This window comes from Pelobates fuscus, chromosome 10, assembly GCF_036172605.1.
Source record: "Pelobates fuscus isolate aPelFus1 chromosome 10, aPelFus1.pri, whole genome shotgun sequence".
Classification (NCBI taxonomy): domain Eukaryota; kingdom Metazoa; phylum Chordata; class Amphibia; order Anura; family Pelobatidae; genus Pelobates; species Pelobates fuscus.
The window spans coordinates 38,141,963-38,154,656 of NC_086326.1; positions in this window are offsets into that span (position 1 = coordinate 38,141,963).

Sequence of the window (12,694 nt, forward strand, 5' to 3'; positions counted from 1 at the left end):
GTAAAGGATGAGACTGTATTTAAAAGAAGAAAAACTACCACAACAAGAGGACATAGTCTTAAATTAGAGGGACAAAGGTTTAAAAATAATATCAGGAAGTATTACTTTACTGAGAGGGTAGTGGATGCCCCTCCCCCCCGACACATACATACAGACACAAACACATACACACACCTTACATACATACACACATGCAGACACATACATACAGAGACACACACGTAGACACATACATACAGAGACACACACGCAGACACATACATACAGATACACACATGCAGACACATACAGAGACACAGACACACAATCATACACCCATACAGAGACACAGACACAAACATACATACACAGACATACATACAGATACACACACACACACACACACACACACACACATACAGAGACAAAGACACACATACACACAGATACACAGAGACACAGATAAACACACACACACACAGACACACATATGGATACACACACACACACAGACAAAGACATACATACAGATACACACACACACAGATACAGACACAGACATACATACACACAGACATACATACACACAATCCTACAGAGACACAAATACACAAAATGTTTCCTACCATGTGTGGGTCCAGTGGTGGCTCAGCCTGATGGGAGTCAGAGTTCCCACTCTGACTCCCTCCTCCTTTCGGTTTCCTCCCGCGCGGGCTCTCATTATGCTGGGAGGAGTGACGTGCGGTCACTTCCTCCCAGCGTGTGATGATCTCATCACAGGGGGCCCGGTCGCGCTCTTAAAGCGCTCAGTGCAGACCGGGCCCCCTTACAATCCATGTCCATCGGGTGGCCCTGACCGCATAGGCCACCCGATGGACCGCTTGACATGCGGCCCCGGCGGTTTGCCGAAGGGTCCAGGACCGCAAAGCGTGGCAGCTGCTACCCGGTCGCGGGGGGGCCGCAGGGCGGCCGGGCCCCCTGGAGTGCCGGGCCCGGTCGCAGCTGCGACCCCTGCGACCGCGGTACGTACGCCACTGGTGTATCCCGTCCTTGCGGCATGGCTTACTCCTGCATGGTTCTGCTAACTTTGGTCCTGAGGTTAACACATTCCAATGGGGAGCTGATCCCCATGTCTATCGCTCTGGTGCTTGGCTGGTGTTACATGATATATTTTGCAAGAGGATTTCAGATGGTCGGACCATTTACTGTGATGCTACACAAAGTGAGTAGTGGTTTTTAGAATAGTTTCAATATTAATCATCCCTAATCATTACAAATCTATTCAAGAACATGCAGATAAAGGTACCCAACTTTAACAGCAGAATACATTTGTAAATTTAAATAGTAACCTCTCAATATATACCCTTGTGAGACAAACAAAACTAATAAAAATTATCTGAGAGTCGAATGTAATTTGTCTTCAAGGAGTGAAATAAGTCCGTATTAGTACACATTTTTATACATGAGAAAACTGGCGGGCAGGGTATATGTTATAAACTCAAAATGACACATTTGGAAGGTTGACCATTGTTTGCACAATTCTGAAACTGCATTATGTTTCATGTAAGAGTGCATTACAACTCTGTTCATAACGGTGACATTTTAAATTCTTCTATTAGTTTTAGACCCCTCAAAAAATCTTGACGCTGAACACAGTAAGGTATTCTTTTCATGCTGCAATAGTAACCTTCCATGCCCTTATATATATTTATTTATACACAAACACACAGTGGTGAAGCTAACATCTACCTTAATATCGATGGTAACAGAAGAAAATCTATGATAAAAGAAACGGAATAATGGTGCAGATTATTTCTTAAAATATATAATAAAGTGTACAAGTAAAGAATATACACTCAAAAGATCACTTGGCTCTAGTGTGTAGCACCTTTTGATCCTTAGGGAGATCTGCAACCCTCTTCCATATCTATGAATAATGCAGATGGGAGTCAGAGAGTCTTCATATGTAAAAGCAGGATTCCACAACACGTCAAAGTACTTCAAATTTATTAAGTAAAGACATTTGTAAAATCAATTCATAATCAGTGCATTTAACCATGTATATTTTTGCTGTGACAAAAGTTGCATTTTAGCTTCTGTGCTGATATTTTAGAACACTGTACCAAAACATTGCAAGCTATCAGAAGCCACAAAACTTTCCTTGAATATTCTCCCAATATTTCTAAATGGACAAATGAATATAATTTCAATTGTGTAAATATATTTCTTTTGATATTATGCAGCACATTTTGGATCGGCCCTAGACGTATGTGCGGTCTATGCATTATATTATAAATAGAGATAATGTAAATTTTGATGAGAAGAAACCAGTTAAAATGATTGGTAAGTTGCATGGCTAACAGTCACCACAATACCAATCTATAAATAATGTCACTCAATAACCTAAAAAATTCTGATAAATCTTATACTACAACACCATTCTGTTACAAAACTTTCTCTCCCAATCAGATTGCAGCACTTACAGTGACTCTGGAAAGCAAAGTCCCGAGATATTTCTGGCCTCGCCTTGGTGTTTGTGGCTTGAAGTATGGTCTTGGGAACAAGTGGTATTTATGGTAAGTAATCCTCTGCTAGTTCATCTGGCTTTGTTAATCTCGTTATAGGTTAAGTTGTGAACATTGTATTTGTCTTCTAAGAGTATTTATTTTTGTAGTTTTCATTGAGCTTCTACAAGCATATGCAGCACAGAATTACAGGAAACATTTTCAAAAGTGATGAACAAGAAATAGTTGGCCAGATAATGGTTTGTCCAAGAGGACAGACAAGGGGGTAACCCTAATAAAGTGAGTAGAAAAAAAGAAAGAGGAGAGTCTGTCACTCAAGATAGTAGATATAACTGTGCGTAGTAGAGTAGGTAAGGCAGTTAAAAATAGTACTTTATTAATATGAAGATAGATAGGAAGTGAGCACAAACATATAAGTAATCAGATAACCCTAACCATAGCTAACAGCCTAATGCAGTATTTGAGACCAATGGAAGGGAAAGAAAAATGAGGGGGAGGGAGAAGGGAGTAATACAACTAGGATATACAAAGTTCTAAATGCCTAGAAAGGATGGTAGGAAAACTGTATCCTAGATGGAGAGACAGTAGTATCAGTGAGAGCAAATGGATAATACTGTCAGACTAAAGAGAAGAACACCAAGCTAGTGGTTTAATGGTTGATTTGCACAGTCTGTCTCATCGGATGTCAGTGGTTTACTGCAAGAAATCCTCTAGAGACCGGCAGCGTTAATCCCTTGATAGGTTGTTATTACAATAAATATCAAACATCGGACCGGAGAGGAATTGAATAGTTCCTAAACTGGCATTGGAGATAGTTTGAGATAATAGCTTAAATGAATACCACCGGCATTTGCCTGTGAACAACCATACCGACTGTTACATAGAGAGAAACGTGTCACTGTCTGTGATAGACTGTCGGTAATGTTTAAAGTAGAGCACTAGTCTGATGATTTTGTAGTTTGTTAAATAGTCTGTAAAGTAGAGCACTAGTCTGATGATTTTGTTAAATAGTCTGTCTGAATCACATAGCAGTGTGGTATTTTATGCACTCCGAAAAACCTCTATATTCCTTCCTAAAAACAGTATAGCCTGTAACTGCCTGCTAACGGCTAGACTAACAGTTACAAAAAAAGGAAAGGAAACTGTTACTCTCAGTGATACACAGTAGGTAATATCTGAGCAGAGGTGCAGAGCGCTAAATAAATATACCCAACATCTGCCAACAGTAAAGAGCTGATAGTTTTGCTAACAATGTAAAACTAGACGATACAAGGAAAGGGGAGGGGGGACGAGGGAACAGATATAAGTGGGGTCTCGGTAGACAAGGCTATAAAATGTCCATAGAAGGTAACACACTAAGTGTTAACAAATTACAGAATCAACCCTCGTAATAATGAGTCCCGTGCCTTCAAGAGCACCTAACGCCAACCCCCCAAGTATCTATCTAAGAACCAAACAAAACGAAAATAAAATAAATTCTTAGATTGCAAATAAGTTGAATTAATTTGCAAAAAAAGTTAAGTCTGGTCAGAAAAATACGTGTCTGTCTTTTAGATTCTGCTACAGCAGGTAAAAGTTTAGTCACATCTGCTACGAAGTGACTTTACAGTATCATTTAATTACATCCCACAATATCTGACACAACACCTTCAAATGGTACATTAGGCAGAGTAGGCATCTATCAGCTCCTCCTGTGTATTTGGCTGGACAGGATTTCCCATCTACCCAAAAACAGCCTCTCACACAGGAAATGCCTTGCAGGGGAAGCTCATTGTGATGCACACTGTGTAACAGATCCTGCAGCTCTAATATCAATTTATGGAGACTGGTATACATAAGACATAGGAAGGTACCAAGGGAAAGTACTTTGTAAATCTTTTATAATTCAGCACTCAATGCCTAAACCTGAAAATAAACCCTTTACCTTAATACTATGTTTAAACCCTCTAAACAAAAAAAAAACCTAAACACCTCATGTAACGCAATACTAAATTTTAGAATATATCAAACACCATTTGTTTTTCTTCCTCTGTAATTGCAGCAATTATGAGATTTTTTTTTAATGAAATAGGTATTTCTCAGTACAAAAAACATAAACATGTCAACTAAGGCTTTATGTGGGTGGCAGTGAAAGGGATTTTTTTTTTCTCCCTTAATCTCGTGAAAAGAAAATTAGGCAGACCAATATCTCTAAAATTTAGGAGGAATTATGTGTTTGATAAACTTCCCAGTTTAGTATAATATGAGATTGTAAATGTTTATGTAGAGTAACACACATTCTACTATACCTAACAGTATGTCCATTTCATTAACTGTGTAGATCTTAATATATGATCTATCCCAATTACTTTTTTTTTATTCTAATAAATTTATACAGGCCTCAATTTAACATTTTTGGATTGGCTTTTCAAATTACTTACTATTTTGGGTACATAGTGATAATTATGTTTTCAAAACATTAAAATATCAATATATATAAAATCTATAAAAATCAATATATTAAAATGTTCTAAATATTTAACCATTCTAAAAGTTTACCCAACATATTTTAATTTTGTTTATCTGATAATATTTAATAATTTGAAAGCTTATACAAACATATACATTTGAGGCCATAGCTATTAAAAGTATTTTAGTCCCACACTTAAATAGATTGTTTAATTCCTATTGGACCTTGGGTAGGATACCCTGTGAAGCATTGTGCTCAGATTGTGACTCTTCCTAAACCTGGTAAGGATCCAAATAAATGTGCACATTTCTGGCCTATTTCATGGTTAAACAACAACACCAAAACATTGCCAAGGTTTTAGCTACTAGGTTATCCAAAATTATTCCTGATATTGTTAAGAATGATCAAGTTGGATTTGTGTTGGATAGGCAGACCACGGATGTACATACAAAGGTATGTGATATCAGACCATCTACTCTAAGTCAGTATCTAACAAATCTCTTATAGGATGTTTTACAAATAATTGTATTATTTCAGTTCTGGACTGATCTTATTGATGGTATCAGTGTGATATGCATTGAAATTGATTCTCTCTGCAATGGCACTATTTTGAGACCTGAGCGGGGATTAACCGAAGGGCAAGCTACTCATTTCCTCTAAGCTTCTGTCCATTCTCATATTCTCTGTTTTTGGTACAATGTGGAGGTCAAACAATGTCTGACAGTAGTTATTTTATAAAAACTTTATTAATAAATGGGCACAGTCCTAAAATAACTCTGCAGAATCCAGATTAGGAACAAATTACATTACTGGGATTGAAATGATGTTTATTTAAACCCTGGAGGCACAATATATACAGTGTATGTATATGTCCTTATAGTTTAAAATATGATGTCTATCACCTTTATTTTGCTAGAGAATTACCCAGTCAGTCCCCTAAAAGTTAAATCTGACATGCTTATTTGTTAAAGTACCTGTTTCCACGTAGGTCGAATTATAGCCTGTCTATAAGACATGTTTGTTTTTGGTTAGTGTCTTTTCTGTTTAACCTGTTTCTTCCAGCAGATTTCAGTGATGCATGATGCTGTTTCCCCCTTGGAGGTATAAACCTCCTCCAAAACTCCCTACTGATCATTCTATACCTAGATTGAAGGCTTTCTATTAACCATTTAAGAAAGTAAGAAAGTAAGAATGTTTATAATTCAGATATATTCCTTTACTAATAATTTTTTGTTAAAAATGCAGTAGAAAGGATAGAAAAATCCCAGTTATGCTAATGTTGTACTTAAATATGTGAAAATGCATCTTTTTGTTAGGGACACTAGGCACAAAAGGCACTGTTTTAAAAAAAATATATATATATATTTATTCAATACGTTTTCTTTACATACATCCACCATACAATAAATATATACATGAGAAAACAAGTGGTGTAAGTGGTTTTGGTCCAAAGAACCTGTTGATTTTCTTTGGCAGTGTTATACATTACAATTTCTGAACAATGCTGTGTACTGATGAAATCTGTGGGGATAAACCAAATGTATTTTTTAATTATTTAGCAAATTGGTCAAACTGATGTAGAATTATTTAAAAATCTTTATTGCACCTGTATTGAATTATTGTACTAACTCCATTTTAATCTCACATAACCTCACATTATAACAGACCCTCCATTTTGTCTACATTACATGACAGAATTTCCCAGCAGCATTTAGTATAATGAATAGAGACTGTATTTTCTAAAAAGACATAGCTGACTCCGGAATTATTGAATCTCCTGTAACATGCAACAAAGTATAACCAAGGCCAGAGCCAAGGCCATGAGAACACTGTACTAATGAAATGTTCTATTCATAAAAGAACCTTGCACCTGACCACAAGACTGACATCACTAACTACGTAAAATGACGCCCAAGCCCCCCTTTCCACCGAGTAAACCTCATGCTGGGAAAGATGGCGCTTGAGCCATCTGTCCACACCCGTGTCCAGAACAATACCACCTCCCGGTGGGAGGACACCTAGCTAGTCACTCAAATCCCTGAGCCAATTAATAATATTGATGGGTGGACACTGATATAGCCACTTAACATTTAATCAAATTAATGATGTTTATTTGTTATTATCTGATATTCAATGATGATGTCATTTTGCCTTTAAAAGGGTCTGCATACCCGTTTTCTAACCAGATGCCATTAAATTTTCTGAAGTGCTTTTAACCTGAACTCCATGTGTCAGTGTGAACTTACTTCTGCGTATACGCAATTTAATCATCTCAGATTTGGACAGGAACAGATAGACATTTAAACATATTTGTTTATTTCTAAATTAATCTACATCAATTTGGCGCCCAACGTGGGGCATCGGGCTATGGCCTCTGGCCGGTAAGCCGTCCTAAGGAAGACGCTGTTGGATGGGGGAATCCGGGGGGAAGGAAAGGGAGACTGATCACCTCCGATTACACGGTAGAGACTTCTGCAGAGCCACCGGTATGTTCCGGCCCCTTTGAATTACCCGTCCACGTGTCTGTGACTGCTTCCCGGGAGGACATCAAAGACAGGTAATATCTTGCCCGGTGTCTTGTTACTCACTTGTTTACCTGCATTTAGTCTATCTGTTGCCTGGGTGTGTTTGAATTGGCCTGTTTTAGTTTAAGTGCCCGGGTTGAGTGTTTATTTGTTTCCCTTTTTTGGGATAAAAGGGGGGTGGACCTGTGGTAGTTTGCCTGGGGGTCCTATGTTTGTTTGTTTCCCCTTTTTGGGATAAAAGGGGGGTGGACCTGTGGTAGTTTGCCTGGGGGTCCTATGTTTGTCTGTTTACCCCTTTTGGGATAAAGGGGGGTGGACCCGGGGGATTTGCCTGGAGTCCTCTGTTGCCTGTTTACTCCTTTTAGGAGCCACGTGGCTGTGGCTGTAGGGAAAAAGGGGGGGTGGACCTGTGGAAGTTTTCCTGGGGGTCTTCTTTGCCTGTTTACCTCTTTTAGGAGCCTCGTGGCTGTGGCTGTATGGAAAAAGAGGGGTGTTGGATCTGTGGAGATTGTGTAGACTCATAGTTTCCTGGGGATCCTTCTGGTGTCACTTTGATAGCCTAGCTAGCCTCATTGTGCACATAGCTCTGCTTGCAGAGAGGTGGTACCCTCCAGCTTTGAGCGCTGAGCTGGAGTCATTCCGATTGTTATTTGTGGTGCGTGGATTCGGGCAGGCATTGCTGTCTCCATCACCACGGGGTAGTGAGACTTATGAGTGGGTTCATAGGGGCACTACGAGGGTGAGGATAGAGGTGGCCACATTTAGTGGACTGCTGTAACGAGGGAGGCATATGGATTTCGGGCCGGTGTCAGTCGTTATCCTTGGCCGCTGGTAGTGAAACTTACGAAAGTTGTTCTCCGAGTGGGGACACTACGAGGTTGAGGGAGGTGACTTTGGTCACATGAGTAAAGGAAAGGGATTACTGTTGATTTTATTTGAACTGTGATGCATGCACTGTATTTCAATTGTATTGTTGTTTTTGTTTAAATTGGGAGTCATTCAAACTCCTGTGTCTGTCTCTAAAATTCCACTTTATTTTTTTTTACCTTTTCTATACTTCCTGAGTTATATACACTATCCTCTCCTATTTCTATTGTGAGAGAAGTGATTGGTCACACACTTCTCACCTCGCTCCAATTAGTGACTAGTCTACGTTTTGGGAAGACGCACTTGGGGGGACCCACCCCTCTCGAGTGGCAGTCCACCATTGTAGACACTCTGTTTAAAACCTTTTTCCTCTATATCTGGGACGCCTTTTATAGGGGGAGGGGGACAGGGATTAGAAAAGCCCAATAAGGGCTGGCTAGCGCGTGTGATCTAGTTGAAGATAGAGATTGCTAAAGTGTGTAAAATTGCTGTGCCTTCATGTGGTAGATTGCAGCCAGAAAGCTGGTGTGGATTGCTGACAGGGAAGAAAGCAAGCTTACAGATAATGATTTATTGCGGACTGCTAAAGCATGGTACAAAGTAGCGAAGGCTATTCAGCAGGAAGGTTGGGTTGAGGAAGAACTAGATCACAAAGGGTTAAGAATGTATGTATATCATAATAATTGTTTTTGTATTTTGTGTTAGCCATTACCCTGGTAGAGGGTGGGGGTTTTGTATTGAGTTTCACTGAGAGTATTACTAAATGTTGTGTTTTTGTGTCTCTTTGCTTTTGCAATAACTGTAACGTGGCTATCCTTCTGTCTTGTTACTGTACAGCATTGACATGGTTAAAGATATTCTGCTGGCAGTCTCTCCCCCGCCTTCCCCCCGCCTCTCTCTCTCTTGCTTTCTGTGAGACGCGAGGGGGAGAGAGGGGGGGTTGCGTGCTTGCGGATTCAGATTTGTCCCTTCCGTAGAGTTATTCAGAAACTACTGATAAGACTTAGCAATGGAATTTTTGCTAGAAAATATTCTAATTGTGTATTTTGCTACTTACATAGGAGTGATGTGTCGTATAGGAGGTTTCTAGGGTTTGTGTGTTATTGTTGTTGTTGTTGCCATTTGTGTGTGACGCCAGCAGGTTCCGTGGCGTTGTATATGTATTTGGACGTGTTGGGTGATTAATAGCTGGTGAATGATGGGGAGGTTAGTTGCATCCCGTGAGTTTATTTTTGCACCATGTTATTCCAAAGCTTCATGGGCTGTTAAATGTATAATGTTTTCATTTGTCTTATTTAATCCGTCAAGTCTGTCCATAGTTTAGTATTTCATTTTGCCTAACAGAAGGGTTATCTTAAAGAACATTTACTAAAAGAAATTTCTAATAAACCAAGATTTCTTGAACAAATGGTAATACAATTAAGGATTGGTTTAAAAATGTTTTGATCTAATTGAAAAGGAACCAGTTAACATTATAAGCATAACTATTAACAAATGAATAAGGTGGGAGTGTGTTCCAATCTGTTTTTTACTGGATAATGTTTGCCTCCAAGATTAAAAGACTGACTAACATAATTTTTGTTGTAAGCCCAGATATTTTATTATTGCATATGCATAGAAATTGAGACTTTGGGCATTATAGTGTATTGATTCTAGATCTGTTACTAGCAGCAAGTGCTTAGCCTTATGCCTATCCCACGCATGCTTAAACACTTCTACTGAGTTGACCTCTACCACTCCAGTTGGAAGGCTATTCCATGCATCCACTACCCTCTTAGTAATGTAATACATCCTGATATTATTTTTAAACCTTTGTCCCTCTAATTTTGAGACTATGTCCTCTTGTTATGGTAGTTTTCCTTCTTTTAAATATAGTCTCCACTTTTACTGTGTTGTTTCCCTTTATGTATTTAAAATGCTTTTATCATATTTCCCCTGTCTCGTCTTTTCACCAAGCTATACCTGTTAAGATCCTTTAACCTTTCCTGGGGAATTTTATCCTGCAATCCATGAACCAGTTTAGTAGCCCTTCTTTGAACTCTCTCTAAGGTATCCATATCCTTCTGAAGATATGGTCTCCAGTACTGTATCCAGTACTCTAAGTGAGGTCTCACCAGTGTTCTGTACAATGGCATGAGCATTTCCCTCTTCCTACTGCTAATACCTCTCCCTATGCAACCAAGCATTCTGCTAGCATTTTCTGCTGCTCTATTACATTGTACATTGTCATTAACAGCCAGAAACTGGAGAACAGGAAATGTGAATTAATGTATAGCTATTTATAAGCTTAACAGAATCTCCATTATCTTTTTCATTTATTTTGCAGAAGACAATGTTATTTGTCTATTTTGTATGTTTTAAAAATACATTATCAGTGAAGAGTAGAATAAATTTTATCCCATTTGCGAGACATAAAATTGTGATAATGTATATTTGTGATATAAGTAGGAATTACATTTTGAGATGTTAGATATAAATTAATAAAATAAAGAACGAGAGTCAGGGATAGCGTCTGTCTCCACGGGCACAAGTCTGGTGTGGGAGAAGTGGTGGGCTAGCCACTGCGGGACACCCACGGAGTGAAACGTTCGAGGCCTGTGCAGAATGGATGAGCATGTTAGCCTTTTATTATTTTTCTCTAGGGAAAGCATAGGGCCAGTTAATAGTTGTTGTACATGGGCTATTTGCAGCCTCCATTGCATTTCTACCTAGTCTTGATTTCTGATGTATCCTCCTTTGCTACATCACCTGTCTGCTCCCTTACCTGCCCACCCCCGCTTACTCCTTCCACCGATCCCTCCCCTTCATCTACAGTCCCCCACTTTCTCCTCCTACTCCTCCTCCTACTCCACCTTCTCCTCCTCCTACTCCTTCTTCCTGCTCTTACACCTCCCTCCTCTTTCTACTCCTCCCTCTACTCCACCTTCTCCTCCTCCTACTCCTTCTTCCTGCTCTTACTCCTCCCTCCTCTTTCTACTCCTCCCTCTGCTCCACTTTCTCCTCCTACTCCTCCCTCTACACCACCTTCTCCTCTCTCCTTCTACTTCTCCTCTACTCCTCCTCCTACTCCTCCCTCTACTCCACCTTCTCCTCCTCCTACTCCTTCTTCCTGCTCTTACTCCTCCCTCCTCTTTCTACTCCTCCCTCTGCTCCACTTTCTCCTCCTACTCCTCCCTCTACTCCACCTTCTCCTCTCTCCTCCTACTTCTCCTCTATTCCTCCTTCTCCTCCTCCTACTCCTCCTCCTACTCCACCTTCTCCACTTCCTACTTCCCCTGTCCTTCCTACTCTACCTTCTTCCCCTCTCGCTCTATCCACTACTCATTCCTCCATCTCCCCACTACCATATCTATATCCTTTATATGCTTCCTCCCTTCTTATTCCTTACCAATTTCCTCCGCTCATAGACAACTCTGCCTCTACCTGACAATATTATATTTTGAAGAAAAGTTGCTCTGGCCACTCTTCCGCCACTTCCCAGGGGGGAATACCACACTAACGAAAAATTATTCAGACTGGTGGAGGTGCACTTCATCATGAAAGAACTGTTTTGGGCACTCTCAAGGAAATAGTGCGGTCCTGACCCAGATTCCCATGGAAGTAAGACACCTGTAAGGGAGGTGGCTGTCCCTCATGCTTTTTTCTTCACTAAGTCCCCAGAAATCTCATGAAAGGAACCTGACTCATTAGAACAAAACATGAACAATCAATTTACAACTCTCTACAGAGGGGGGTCAGCAAGAGAACTGTAGAAAGAGGAGGAAGAGGAGGGAGGAGTAAGAGCAGGAAGAAGGAGTAGGAGGAGGAGAAGGTGGAGTAGAGGGAGGAGTAGGAGGAGGAGTAGAGGAGAAGTAGGAGGAGAGAGGAGAAGGTGGTGTAGAGGGAGGAGTAGGAGGAGAAAGTGGAGCAGAGGGAGGAGTAGAAAGAGGAGGGAGGAGTAAGAGCAGGAAGAAGGAGTAGGAGGAGGAGAAGGTGGAGTAGAGGGAGGAGTAGAAAGAGGAGGGAGGTGTAAGAGCAGGAAGAAGGAGTAGGAGGAGGAGAAGGTGGAGTAGGAGGAGGAGTAGGAGGAGAAAGTGGGGGACTGTAGATGAAGGGGAGGGATCGGTGGAAGGAGTAAGCGGGGGTGGGCAGGTAAGGGAGCAGACAGGTGATGTAGCAAAGGAGGATACATCAGAAATCAAGACTAGGTAGAAATGCAATGGAGGCTGCAAATAGCCCATGTACAACAACTATTAACTGGCCCTATGCTTTCCCTAGAGAAAAATAATAAAAGGCTAACATGCTCATCTTGTCTGCACAGGCCTCGAACGTTTCACTCCGTGGGTGTCCCGCAGTGGCTAGCCCACCAC